The sequence below is a fragment of the Stegostoma tigrinum genome, unplaced genomic scaffold, assembly GCF_030684315.1.
Source record: "Stegostoma tigrinum isolate sSteTig4 unplaced genomic scaffold, sSteTig4.hap1 scaffold_55, whole genome shotgun sequence".
Taxonomy (NCBI): Eukaryota; Metazoa; Chordata; class Chondrichthyes; order Orectolobiformes; family Stegostomatidae; genus Stegostoma; species Stegostoma tigrinum.
In genome coordinates, this window is record NW_026728483.1 from 2,598,832 (window position 1) to 2,614,193 (window position 15,362).

Here is a 15,362-nt window from a genome sequence, read left to right on the forward strand (position 1 = left end):
TGCACAACAAATATTTGGAACTAGACTGTCAATTCAGACACCATCAAAAAAGGTCATGGAAGTTGTCACCGATATAAAGCAGGATTGATGAAAATCCAGCAGGAAATGGTGTCAAAAGGCACAGTATCTTTTATTCATCTCCAGTTATTTTGTCCAAGGCACTGGATGCTGGCAGGATTGAAACATTTAAGAAATGCTTCACAAATCACCTATAAGGACCTGCACATCTTTGAACAATGGGAGGAAACTGCAGCACCTGGCAGAAGCCCCTCGCAGACGCGGAGAGGACGTGTCAATTCAACACAGATAGTTACCCAAGACTGGAATCTCAATTGGCTCCCCAGTGCATGAGCAGCTCTCACCACTGAGCAACTACCTTGCCCAGAAGGAGTTTTATAAGCGCATACATTATTTCCAATAAGACAGATCCAATCCTCTATGACCAATCAAAATAACATATTGTAGATATCATGACAACAATCATAAATGATTTTGAATAAGTAAATCAAAAAAATTGAAATAGTTTCCAAGCCTAAATACTAGATAAGGTGCAGTTAAGATGAATAGCGCAACAACAAAAAGGCCATATTTTATGTGACCATCGGTAACACTTGAAAACTTGCAACAATTTGTCGCCAGTAGTGCTCTGAAGTGGCTTGATGGTGCACTCCTTCAGACACTGGAATGAAACTCCAAAGATCACAAATTCTCCTTCAATACCGTGTTGTAACAGTGACTGCATCAACCTGTGTTTATGCGTCTGACTGGAAACCCACACAACATGCATAAACAAAAAAATAATCTGAGGTGATAGGAGAAAAAAATGTATGTCTGCAACGTCTTTGAAAAGCAATTATTTGTAGCGGCTGCAAGCCCATAAGGAATCTCGTTTCACAGATTATATTCATTTGCACTGCAGGTCATGCCAGTCAGAATCAGTTTTCGTTTCATGACAGATAACTAAAATGTCCATTACAATGAACTTTGGTTGATCAGAAGATTTTAAGTAAGGACTATGTCTTGTGTGAGCTGACGGCATTAGGGGATGGAGAAGGTACATGCACTGCTGGCATCTTGACACCATTGAATGAGCAAGCGTGGACGCAAAGGTTGTAACAGGTAACAATTGTACAGGCAATATCTTTTGAGCTCCTTCCGAGCAGGCCTGGAATACTCTAAAGCTGTGCTAGACCTTCACTTCCTCCACCTTACGTACGCTGCCTTTTCTTTTTGACAAGAAGCACCTCTGTACCCGTCATCCAAGGCTCCTTAATCTTACCCCTTCTTACCTGTCTCAGAGGAACAATTTATACATCACTCGCAACAACTGCTCCTTGAACAGCCTCCACATGTCTGCTGCTCCCTTTCTGTGGAACAATTGCTCCCAATCTGTACTTCCCAACTCCTGTCTGATAGCATCATAGTTTCCTTGACCCCAGTGAAATATCTTCCCCTGGTAACTGCTCCTTTCCCTTTCCATGGCTATGGTAAATGGGAGGCTCTTGCGGTCACTGTCGCCAAAGTGTTCTCCCACCACGAGATCTGACACCTGTCCTGGCTCATCGCCGAGCACCAAATCCAAAATGGCCTCCTGCCTCGTCGGCCTGTCCACATACTGAGTCAGGAAACCCTCCTGAACACACCTGACAAAAACGGCTCCATCCAAACCATCTGCACGAAGGAGATTTCAATCTATATTGGGAAAGTTGAAGTCACCCATAACAACAACCCTGATACGTTTGCACTTTTCAACAATCTGCCGGCCAATGAGTTCTTCGATCTCCCAACTGCTATTTGGGGTCTGTAGAAAACCCCCAGTGAAGTGACTGCTGCCTTGCTGTTCCGAACTTCCACCCACACTGACTCAGTCGACAAACCTTCCTGGGCAACCTCAGCCCATACCACCGCAGGAGACGAGTCCTCAAAGGTTCTTTCAGCCGCCGTTATACTGTCCTTGACCAACAAAGCCACACCTCCCCCTCTTTTACCACCTTCCCAGACCTTAATGAAAGATCTAAACCCGAGAACCTGCAACATCCATTCCTGACCCTGCTCTATCCATGCCTCCGAAATGGCCACAACATCGAAGTCCCAGGTACCTATCCAAGCTGCAACCTCACCTACATTATTCCGGATACTCCCGGCATTAAAGTCGTCACACTTCAATCCAGCTTGCTGTCTGCCAGCACACTTCTGTGACAGTGAGGTCCTGACCATGTCCTCCCTATGCTCATCCTCCTGTGTACTAGGGCTACACCTCAGTTTCCCATCCCCATTCTGAGCTCGTTTAAATCCAACCGAATGGCACTAGCCAATTTCCCACCCAGGATATTTGTGCCCCTCTGGTTCAAGTGGAGACCGTCCTGTTTGTACAGGTCCCACCTTCCCCAGAACGAGCCCCAATTGTCCATGTGCCTGAAGCCCTCCCACCTGCACCATCCCTGCAGCCACGTCTTCAGCTGAAATCTCTCCCTGTTCTTTGCCTCGCTATCACGTGGTACGGGTGACAAACCAGAGATGACCACTCTGTTTGTTCTCGCTCTCGGCTTCCACCCGAGCTCCCTCAAATCCTGCCTGACATCCCTATCCCTCTTTCTACACATGCCGTTGGTGCCTATCTGGATCACGACTTGGGGCTGGTCACCCTCTCCCCTCAGGACCCGAAAGAGACGATCCGAGACATCACAGACCCTGGCACCTGGTAGGCAACACACCAATCGTGGGTCTCTTTCGTTCCCGGCAAATCTTCTATCAGTCCCTCTAACTATTGAGTCCCCAATGACTATCACTCTCTTCCTATCCCCGCTTCCCTTCTGTGCAAGAGGGACAGACTCTGTGCCAGAGACCTGCACCCTACTGCGTACCCCTGCTAAGTCGTCCCCCGGAATAGTATCCAAAATGGTATCGTTGTTTTTCAGGGGAGCTACCGCAGGGGATTTCAGGGGAACGATCACAGGGGAAGGTTAGTCAAGCTACACCGGCTAAACGTGCATTTTTGGCTGAAGAAACATGTGTTTCAATGTGAGCTAATGGAAGAAGCCATGGAGTCAAAGCTAAACATTTCGACAATAAGACAACCATTCTTAAAAGCAGCAGACAGCGTGAAAAAGAAATGAGCTGCTTTAACATCCACTTAAAATTTATGTGGAATATCAGATGGAATTTTCTTATTGACTCCATTGTGCAATCATGTCGAGCTAAAAATGTCAACTGCATTAATTAATACTCACCAGAAACGGACTTTGTAGTAAATGGTTTGACGATTTTCTGTATCTGGAACATCCCTTTTCCTTCTCGAACGAAGATCGTACCAACCTGTGGTACCAAACTGTGAGTCAAACGGATGGGACACATAATCTTTAAATTCCTCATCAAAACAGTCCAATCGTATGGTTCTGTGCAATAAAAGAGAAAGAATAAACATGTTTCCCACAATTTTGCTGATGTTTACGAACAGAATGCTCAAATTCAAAAAGTTTGGGCTGGCATGTCTGCTTCCTCCAGCCTGTTTAAACTGTTCCATTCAATGTGAAATTTGTGATAAGTTTTAGCACACAGGTCTATGTGATCTGCGCCACCACCTTCTATTAGTCATACATGCTTTCCCCCTCTTCCTGTAATACATTCCTTGAAGTGTTCAATGAGATTTTGATTTTAAATCTTATCGTCATATTCTTTTGATTCTCAAGCATCAATGAATCTGATGTTGCCGCCATTCCATGCAGTGCACAGCACGTCAAACAGGAGTCTTACTCTTGCCATGAGCACTGAGGTGGTGTGGGGTCACAACTGTCTCATAGTTCAGAATGAAATTCTACATATAGGGCTATGAAGAGTCATGCAGTTAATTTTATTTGACACGCTATTTCTTTTCTTCACAAATATGCTGGATTTAAAGTGATCTTCACCCTCATTTAAAATGAATTCAATATCCAACCATCTGTAAAACTAGCATATCCAAATTTTAATTTGAGTTCAGTGTTACACAAATATATGACTTTTTAAAAAATTATGTTTGAGTCAACATTAACATTTCATTCCCTGACAGCGGGTGAACTTACTTTTAAACTCCAATTTTCCTTCGGTATTAATGGAGAGGTGAGCCTTTTTGCACCGAAAGGCTGCACCAGTTTATGCTAAAACTTACGGAACTGTAAGTTTCACAAATATGTTCCTCTTAAACACTAATTCCTATTGAAGCAGTATGAAGCTAAATTCATTCAACTGGACAGCAAAAACGGTCAAGATTTTAAAAGCAAGCAACTATTTTGAAGTCACTCTTCGAACTAAATTCCATCTTGGTGTGTGAGAGTCCATAGGTTCCTCACTCTCAACGAACCATTCAACTGTCATGCAATTACTGAAACACACAGACAAAAAACATCAATGTTAACAGACACTAAGATTTTGAGAGTGATTTGGAATTCGTACTCAATACCCGCTGGGGAAAATCTGTTCCAATCTGGAGAGTACTCACTTATTACCATCCCACCTACCTTCCCCAGCACCTCCTCCCCCACCACACTAGTTGTTTCTGAGCTCCCTTCCACCCTCCATTTCTCAGGAAGGGTCCTGACCCAAAACCCCAACTTTCTTGAGCCTCTGATGCTGCCTGCCCTGCTGTGTTCCTCCAGCTCCACAATGTGTTATCTCAGACACCAACATTGGCAGGTCTTACCATCTGGATAACTCATTCTCACCATGCAACAAGTGTTTTATAGTCATTTTCTGATCAGATTACGCATGTACATGTATATACATAAATATACATATTGCACTTTTATGCCTGAACCACTAACCTAGAGGATATATTAAAAGAGTATCTTCATATCTGCATGAAAGAGAAATCATCAAGGTCATAACTTTCATTTTAGGAATAACTCGAACATTCAAAGTACTCACAGTCAGTGTCCCATTTCCTTGACCAGTCAATTTGATGTGAATCTTTCTTCCAAGTGGAAACTATAACAGCAATTATATTTGAGAGTCAAACACTTCATTGCATCACCAATATTTCCTTGTGTGTTTGAAGCATAAGATAATGAAATAATCATGGACAGATTGGCCAACAGTGTAATTTAATGTGTGTTATGGCAACTGAAAATCACAACCATTGAAGTGATCTTTAAAAAGCTGCTGTCATACACCAGAGCACTTTTTGAGATGCAGTGATGAACATACTTCCTGAGATGCAAATAATATATGCCAAATTAATTCCAAAGAATACCTTTACAATTAAAAAGAAGCTAAAAATCTCTTTACATTGCGAAGCTTGTCAGATTGCTATTAGTCAATGGAAATCGTTCAGAACAATTATTTATTCCCAGATGAAAAGGAAGTGTATACATTTCATGACAACAAAATGTGAGGCTGGATGAACACAGCAGGCCAAGCAGCATCTCAGGAGCACTTTTGTGCTCCTGAGATGCTGCTTGGCCTGCTGTGTTCATCCAGCCTCACATTTTGTGGTCTTGGATTCTCCAGCATCTGCAGTTCCCATTATCTCAGATACATTTCATTTTCACATCTTATCCAAGAGAGAGAAAAAAAACACCTTCATGAATGCATTGTCAAACAAGAAGGCTCACAAAAAAAGTCATTTGGCCCAGTGAATATTCCTCCATCATTCGGTGAGATCATGGTTGATCTCATTACATTTATCATGACACAGCATTTCCACCAAACCCTCCAAATAGCGAATACATTCCGATCCAAGTAACATCCTGGTAAATCTCTGTTTCTGTGCCATGCCTTGTCTTTCTAAATATTTTTTCAGTCATCTACAAATTTAGCCACAGCACATGCACCTCTTTCCTCCAAGTCATTCATAAACAAGCACAAGAGCGACCTCATTTCTTACTGACAAGCCAACCCTGGCATCTCTGTCCATTTGTATCGGAGATAATGGGAACTGCAGATGCTTCAGAATCCAAGATAACAAAGTGTGGAGCTGGATGAACACAGCAGGCCAAGCAGCATCTCAGGGGCACAAAAGCTGACGTTTCAGGCCGAGACCCTTTTCTCATGATCATTGTTTCTTGATTTAAAAATTAACCTGGCCGTTACAGCCTAGCATATGATTAATGGCATTACCTCTAAAATCTTCTTGGCTAAAGTGTTCAATAAATTGCTACAACCTGAAAGAAGTAATTCTTCCCTGAATTCATGGGCAACCAATTTGAAAATGTGGCCTCTGGTCGTAAAATCTTTCACAAATGAGAGTAATCTCTACGGATATACACTATCAAGCCTCTTAAGAATCTTACATGTTGAAAAAATAAGATTTTTTTCAATCTTATAAACGCCAATGAATGTAGTCCCTGCCTGCCCAACTTTCATAAGCATAGCAATCCCCTCTGCCATTTCTCAAATCAACCCAGTCAACATGAGGTGTTCGGCCTCCGCAGCATTCGCTCTGTGGCCGTACATGACTTGTAAGTTACCATCCTGCTGCTACGTCTCTACTTCTATTTACGATGCAGTCCTCTGTCCATCCGAACGTACTACCCTTGAACACATGGGCTCTTTTCTTTTGAGACACCTTATGAGCTGCACCTTATCAAATGCTTTTTTGAAATCTCAATGTACGACATCAACTGGTGGTCCTTCATCAGTAATGTTTGTTTCCTTCTCAAAGCACTGTAGCAAGTTTGTCAAGTATTATTTCCCCTTTATAAAAGGATGTTAACTCTGTAGGATGTTATAGCACACTAAGTACCCTGTTATTTCATCTTTCATTGCAGGCATGAACATCTACCCAGGTTGACCTAAATTGGCAATACATGCTTACTACTTTGTCCAAGTATCTTTGTAATAATGGTGTTCTGTTCACAATCTTTCAATCCTCTGAGAATTTTCCACAATCTAAGGATTCTTGGAAGATTATCATCAGTGCCTCCATTGTATCTGTAGCTGCGCTGTTCAACATGAGAGGATACATATCCCCTTGGATATTTTCTCTACTGATTGGAGTCATATTTGGAATTCTGTGCAGTGACATTCACTTTTAACAGTTTGCTAAATACTACCAGGAACAGAAATTGTGATTCAGCTGCAACTAAACTAAAGCTTTCAGCACAGAAGGAAGTCTTTCAATTCATTATGAACCTAATAACTCCTGAAAAGGGCAATACAATTTGCCTCAGTCCATAAATGTTCTTCCTCCAACATCCTGAGATGCATCATCTGTATTTCAACAAATTTACCACAGATTCTGTTTCAATCATCCTTTCAGCAATACGCATGACAACAATTCGGCATTCTTAGTCCCCCTGTAGCCTCCGTTGCACACGTGCATTCTTAGATGATTATTTCTTTGTGTGCCTGCTTTTTTGCTCGAATGGATAAAGGTAAATTTCTGTTCTTTTGTCATCAGAGCTATTGCCTCCTCATTCTCATCCTCCTTGTTTTATCCTGTGCTGGAATATTTAATTTGTTGACTTATCTGAAATATGTTGTTGAATGGATCGGGTTTTGTAACATTGCATTCCCCATAGACCATCTACCGATGCTGTTGCTTGTTCTAACAGTTATTATCTTGCAGAGAGGAAAATGCAGTTTGAAAGCAATGGAACATTATCGATGAAGAAGTTGATGCATAAATTGCTGCGATCTTCCAAACTACAAACTCACCTTCAATTCTTTCTTGGTCAGAGCATTATGTCGGCGCAAATGAATCGTGTTCTCAAAGGGACTTCCAAAACCATGGAATTGAATTTGCATGTTGATTTCTTCTTCCCTCTTCAGAAATGCAAAGTAGTATCGTGATGAAGCTTCCAAGGCGATGATTGTGTCCTTCAATGAACGGAAAAGTGACTTTTAGCTTCATGGAAATATTTCACTACTTCTATAGACATGAAAGGCAAACATTCTCCCTGCATATGACCCAGTCTCATTTTATCGTATCTTTCTGATTTTACATGCCACGGGATAATCATCGCAGTGTAACAGAAATGTTGATCATGGAAATTTATCACTGTTTTCATAAATAATGGCAAATTTTCAACATCTTGCAATTAGAACATAGAACAGTACAGCACAGAACAGGCCCTTCAGCCCACAATGTTGTGCCGACCATTGATCCTCATGGATGCACCCTCAAATTTCTGTGACCATATGCATGTCCAGCAGTCTCTTAAATGACCCCAATGACCTTGCTTCCACAACTGCTGCTGGCAACGCATTCCATGCTCTCACAACTCTCTGCGTAAAGAACCTGCCTCTGACATCCCCTCTATACTTTCCACCAACCAGCTTAAAACTATGACCCCTCGTGCTAGCCATTTCTGCCCTGGGAAATAGTCTCTGGCTATCGACTCTATCTATGCCTCTCATTATCTTGTATACCTCAATTAGGTCCCCTCTCCTCCTCCTTTTCTCCAATGAAAAGAGACCGAGCTCAGTCAACCTCTCTTCATAAGATAAGCCCTCCAGTCCAGGCAGCATCCTGGTAAACCTCCTCTGAACCCTCTCCAAAGCATCCACATCTTTCCTATAATACGGCGCCCAGAACTGGACGCAGTATTCCAAGTGCGGTCTAACCAAAGTTTTATAGAGCTGCAACAAGATCTCACGACTCTTAAACTCAATCCCCCTGTTAATGAAAGCCAATACACCATATGCTTTCTTAACAACCCTGTCCACTTGGGTGGCCATTTTAAGGGATCTATGTATCTGCACACCAAGATCCCTCTGTTCCTCCACGCTGCCAAGAATCCTATCCTTAATCCTGTACTCAGCTTTCAAATTCGACCTTCCAAAATGCATCACCTCGCATTTATCCAGGTTGAACTCCATCTGCCACCTCTCAGCCCATCTCTGCATCCTGTCAATGTCCCGCTGCAGCCTACAACAGCCCTCTACACTGTCAACGACACCTCCGACCTTTGTGTCGTCTGCAAACTTGCTGACCCATCCTTCAATTCCCTCGTCCAAGTCATTAATAAAAATTACAAACAGTAGAGGCCCAAGGACAGAGCCCTGTGGAACCCCACTCACCACTGACTTCCAGGCAGAATATTTTCCTTCTACTACCACTCGCTGTCTTCTGTTGGCCAGCCAATTCTGTATCCAAGCAGCTAAGTTCCCCTGTATCCCATTCCTCCTGACCTTCTGAATGAGCCTTCCATGGGGAACCTTATCAAATGCCTGACTGAAGTCCATATACACCACATCCACAGCTTGACCCTCATCAACCTTACTAGTCACATCCTCAAAAAACTCGATAAGGTTTGTAAGGCATGACCTACCCCTCACAAAGCCGTGTTGACTGTATTTGATCAAGAAGCAATTGTATGAAGGCTCAGTCTCATCACACCTCACCTGCTGCACAAAGACATTCTTACACTGCTTTCAATGTTAGGGCTCAAACAAAACACAATCATGACACAAATGCATCAACACACCACTTTCAACAGGATCTGATATCCTTGCCAGGCACTGGAGGGGTTGCGGAGACTGGTGAGTGGATAAAGTCGTTCCTCTGTTCAAGCAGGAAAACAGGGACTTTCCAGGAAACTCCAGACTGGTGAGTGTCTCATGTCTCAAAGGTATGGGCTAATAAGGGACAGCCAGCATGGCATTATGCGGGGCAGGTTCTGTCTTACCAAGTCAGTTGAAGTTTTCAAGGAGGTGACAAGGGTGATCAATTCGGGTAGAACAGTTGATAGCATATACATGGATTTTACGAAGGTTTTCAACAAGGTCCCTCATGGTATGCTCATCCAGAAGATTAAGATCCATGAGATCCATGGTGACTTGGCCTGCCCATATAAGGCAGACGGTCGCGGTGGAAGGCTAACAAAGATCACACAGTATAGGGCTGGAGGAACACAGCAGGCCAGGCAGCATCAACAATGTCAGCTTTCCTGTTCCTCTGATGCTGCCTGACCTGCTGCGTTCCTCCAGCTCCACACTTGGTTAACTCTGATTCCAGCATCTACAGTTCTTGCCGTCTCAGTGGTGGAAAGCTGTTTTTCTGGCTGCAGCTCAGTGACGAGTGGTGTTCCGCATCGATGTGACTTCTGCCGTTTGTGATATATGTAAATGACTTGGTGGCAAATGTAGATTGGGGATTACTAAGTTTGCAGATGATATAAGGACCAGTGGACTTGTGGACAGCATGGAAGGTTGTCAAAGGACACAGCAAGATACAGACCAATTGCAAACACGAGCGGAGAAATGGCCGATGGAATTTAATCTGGGCAGGCATGAGGTGTTACATTTTAGGAGACCAAGTGTTAAGGAAAGGGATACACAGTTAATGGCAGAACCCCAAACAGCAGTGATGTCCAGAGGGATCTTGGGGTCCTAGACCATAACTCCCTGACAGTAGCCACACAAGTAGATAGGGTGGTCAAGAAGGTATATCGCATGCTTGCCTTTATTCATAGGGGAACTCAGTGCAAGAGTCAGGATGTCACACTGCAGCTTTACAAGACTTTGTTGAGACCACACAAAGTATTGCATCCAATTCTGGCCGCCACATTACACTTAGGATGTGCAGGCTTTGGACAGGGTGCAGAAGAGATTTACCAGCATGCTGACTGGAATAGAGGGTATGAACGAGACGGAGGAGCTGGAAAAACTCTTCGTTTTCTCTGGGGCAGTAGAAGCTGAGGGCAGGCTTGATAGAAGTCTATAAAATTAGGAGATATTTCAATACAGCTAACGGTCAGAAAACTTCTCCCCCGGAGTTGAAGTGTCCACTATTAGGGGGCATGCATTTACGCTGAGAGGGGGGAAGTTCAAAAGAGATGTGAGGGGCAAATATTTCACACTGAGCATGTTAAAAGTGTGGAATACATTGCCCGGGGTGGTAGTGGATGCAGATACGATGAAAGCATTTAAAAGGGACTTTTAGTTCCGTGCACGAATATGCAAGGAATGGAGGACTCTGGATCAAGGACAGGCAGAAGGGATTTTTTCATTTGTTGTCATGTTTGGCCCAACATGGTGGGCCGAAGGGCACATTCCTGTTGCCGTCGTGTTCCAAGTTTTATGCTCACTTGTATCATGATTACAAAAAGTAGGATTGGGAATAATTTTTGAGAAGCGTTTGAGAACATTATTTCATGTTAGGACAAACGGGATAAGGATGAGGTGACACAGCACAATCAGATCTTGGAGCCCATGATGAATCATAGGGACCTCACAAGCACCAATGATCAGAGGGATCTCAGGATCTTGATGTGTATGCCTGTTGATCCCACAATGTAATGGACCAGGTCGTTGAAGTGGTTTGGAAGGCAGATTGGATACTTGTCTTTATTAGACTTAATATTAAGTGACAGAGTTTCAGAATAGGCAGGGTATGTACAACACTGTTGGGCCGAACCAACATTAAGTCAACGATGAGAAAATACAGTGAGAATTGGACAACGATCAGGCTTGGCCTGAGAAAGGATAAGTTACATTTGCACCATACAAGTGCTAAGCAGCAATCAGCTCCAACAAGAGAGAATATGGCCATATCAAAAAAAATCCATGTCCTTACCCTCACATCATCGTTACATTTATTTTTTTTTAAATGTGCAAGTGCAATCCAAGCCATGCAAGGCTACGGGGCAGGTGTTGGAAATGTGGTCAGAACAATTCAGTGCTTGTCCTTGACTGTCACAGAATCTGTCAGCTTAAGAATGCATTTCTCCTGTATTGTAGACTACTGAGGTGCTTGGCTATCCACTAAACCAAGGTTAACACTGATCTAAAACTAAACTGGGTCAGTTATATCATCAGCAGTAGCCAGGTCCATAGTGCAAACCACCCTGCTGTGGGACAGAGTAAGGCAAATCCAAGTGAGCGAGTGTGGTTGGAGACTCATTCGTTGGGGGCATAGATTCTGTTGCCACATTTGAGACACCAGGGCTGCGTGTTGCTTCCCTGGTGCAAGGTCAAGGACATCTCTGAGTGGTTGCAACAAATTCTAAAAGGGGAGGGTGAGCAGCCAGAGGCCACGGTGCACGTTGGTACCAATGACATCGGCAGAAAGAGGGATGACATTCTGCGGACTATGTGCAAGGAGTTAGCAAAGAGGCTGAAAGGCAGGACCGAGAGGGTAATAATTTATGGGTTGCCATGAGTGCCACATCTTAGTGAGCTAAGTCATAGAAAGATAGGTGAGATGAATGCATGGTTAAGGAGCTGGCACAGGGGGCAGGGTTTCTGGTTCATGGATAATTGGGACCGTTTCTGAGCAAGGGGTGACCTGTCTAAGAGGAATGGGAGGCAAGACGCTGTCAGCGGGTCAGGACAGAGGGGACAAGTCGTTGCGAGCGGGTTACGACGGAGGGAACAAGTGCCTGTGAGCAGGTCAGGAAGGAGGGGCAAGTCACAGTGAGCGGGTCAGGGCTGCAGGGGCAAATCCCTGTCAGCGGGACAGGGCTGCGGGGGTCAGTCCCTGTCAGCGGGACAGGGCTGCGGGGGCCAGTCCCACTGAGCGCGACAGGACTGCAGGGGGCATTTCGCTGTGAGCGGGTCAGGGATCGGGGGCCAGTCCCTGTGAGCGGGTAAGGGCTGCGGGGGCCAGTCCCTGTGAGCGGGTCAGGGCTGCGGGGGCCAGTCCCTGTGAGCGAGTCAGGGCCGCAGGGGTCAGTCCCTGTGAGCGGGACAGCACTGCGGGGCCCAGTCCCTTTGAGCGGGACAGGGCTGTGGGGGGCAGTACGCGGTGAGCGGGACAGGACAGCGGGGGGCAAGTCGCTGTGAGCGGGTTAGGACTGCGGGGGGCAAGTCGCTGTGAGCGGGTCAGGGCGACGGGGGCCAGTCCCTGTGAGCGGGAAAGGGCTGCGGGGCCCAGTCCGCTGTGAGCGGGACATGCCTGCGGGGGGCAGTACGCGGTGAGCAGGACACGGCTGCGGGGACCAGTCCCTGTGAGCGGGTCAGGGCTGCAGAGGCCAGTCCCTGTGGGCGGGTCAGTGCAGCGGGGGCCAGTCCCGATGAGCGGGACAGGGCTGCAGGGCCCAGTCCCAGTGAGCGGGAAAGGTTTGCGGGGTGCAGTAGGCGGTGAGCGGGACTGGACTGCGGGGGGCAAGTCGCTGTGAGCAGGAGAGGACTGCGGGGGGCAAGTCGATGCGAGCGGGTCTGGGCTGCGGGGGCATGTCCCTGTGAGCGGGACACGGCTGCGGGGGCCAGTCCCTCTCAACGGGTCAGGGCTGCGGAGTCCAGTCCCTGTGAGCGGGACACGGCTGCGGGGTTCAGTCCCTGTGAGCGGGTCAGTGCTGCGGGGGCCAGTCCCTGTGAGCGGGTCAGGGCTACGGGGGCCTGTCCCTGTGAGCGGGACATGGCTGCGGGGGGCAGTCCCGATGAGCGGGACAGGGCTGCAGGGCCCAGTCCCAGTGAGCGGGAAAGGTTTGCGGGGTGCAGTAGGCGGTGAGCGGGACTGGACTGCGGGGGGCAAGTCGCTGTGAGCAGGAGAGGACTGCGGGGGGCAAGTCGATGCGAGCGGGTCTGGGCTGCGGGGGCATGTCCCTGTGAGCGGGACACGGCTGTGGGGGCCAGTCCCTCTCAACGGGTCAGGGCTGCGGGGTCCAGTCCCTGTGAGCGGGACACGGCTGCGGGGTTCAGTCCCTGTGAGCGGGTCAGTGCTGCGGGGGCCAGTCCCTGTGAGCGGGTCAGGGCTACGGGGGCCTGTCCCTGTGAGCGGGACATGGCTGCGGGGGGCAGTACGCGGTGAGCAGGACACGGCTGCGGGGGGCAGTACGCTGTGAGCGGGACACGGCTGTGGGGGGCAGTACGCTGTGAGCAGGACACGGCTGCGGGGGGAAGTACGCTGTGAGCGGGACAGGGCTTCGGGGCCCAGTCTCAGTGAGCGGGAAAGGTTTGCGGGGTGCAGTAGGCGGTGAGCGGGACTGGACTGCGGGGGGCAAGTCGCTGTGAGCAGGAGAGGACTGCGGGGGCATGTCCCTGTGAGCGGGACACGGCTGCGGGGGCCAGTCCCTCTCAACGGGTCAGGGCTGCGGGGTCCAGTCCCTGTGAGCGGGACACGGCTGCGGGGTTCAGTCCCTGTGAGCGGGTCAGTGCTGCGGGGGCCAGTCCCTGTGAGCGGGTCAGGGCTACGGGGGCCTGTCCCTGTGAGCGGGACATGGCTGCGGGGGGCAGTACGCGGTGAGCAGGACACGGCTGCGGGGGGCAGTACGCTGTGAGCGGGACACGGCTGCGGGGGGCAGTACGCTGTGAGCAGGACACGGCTGCGGGGAGAAGTACGCTGTGAGCGGGACAGGGCTTCGGGGCCCAGTCCCTGTGAGCGGGACAGGGCTGCGGGGCCCATCCGCTGTGAGCGGGACACGGCTGCGGGGGGCAGTATGCTGTGAGCGGGTCAGGGCCGCGGGGGCCAGTCACTGTGAGTGGGTCAGGGCTGCGGGGGCCAGTCCCTGTGAGCGGGTCAGGGCTGCGGGGGCCAGTCCCTGTGAGCGGGTCAGGGCTGCGGGGGCCAGTCCCTGTGAGCAGGTCAGGGCTGCAAGGGCCAGTCTGTGAGCGGGTCAGGGCTGCGGGGGCCAGTCCCTGTGAGCGGGTCAGGGCTGCGGGGAGAAGTCACTTCGGGCGGATCAGGACTGCTGGTAGAAGTCACTGTGAGCGGGACAGGACTGCCGGGGGGAAGTCACTGTGACCGTCTCAGGAATGCAGGGGCAAGTTGATCCAGTGAATTCAAATATGAAATTACACGAAAGACAGCAATGAATTTAAAGCATCAAGAGGAAAGGGATTTGGAATCGAGCATTAGTTCGTGGGGATGGAGCAGCGCTTGGAATATTGCCTTCAGTTCTGGTTGCTTCATTACAGGGAGGATGTGGTAGCTTTAGTGAGGGTGTAGAAGAGAGTTAGCAGGATGCTGCATGGAATGGATGGCAGGTCTTAGGAGAAAGGGTTCGGGGGCGAGGACTTTTTTCATTGGAGCAAAGAAGAATGAGAGGTGACTTGATTGAGGTACACAAGATGATGAGAGGCATAGCTGGAGTGGATAGTCAGAGATTTTTTCCCAGAGCAGAAATGACTATTACGAGGGGGAGAAATTTTAAGGTGACTGGAGGAAGGAGGAGGGGAGATGTCAGAGCTAAGTTCTTTACACAGAGAGTGGCGGGTGTGTGGAATGCACTGCTGGCAGTGGTAATGGAGTCAGATACATTTAGAGACTTTTAAGCGACTCTTGGATAGGCACATGAAGGACAGTAAAATGAAGGGTATGCAGGGTAGCTTGATCTTAGTGGGATAATAGGTCGGCACAACATCGTGGGCCGAAGGGCCTGTACTGTTCTTTGTTCTCTGTTCAGCCAAAGGTTCTTTTCTTTTGAGGAGCCGGGAATTGATTGTCGTTTTTAAAGACAGAACTGGAGGACAGAGAAAGATATCAAGGAAGGTTGCACGTTAGT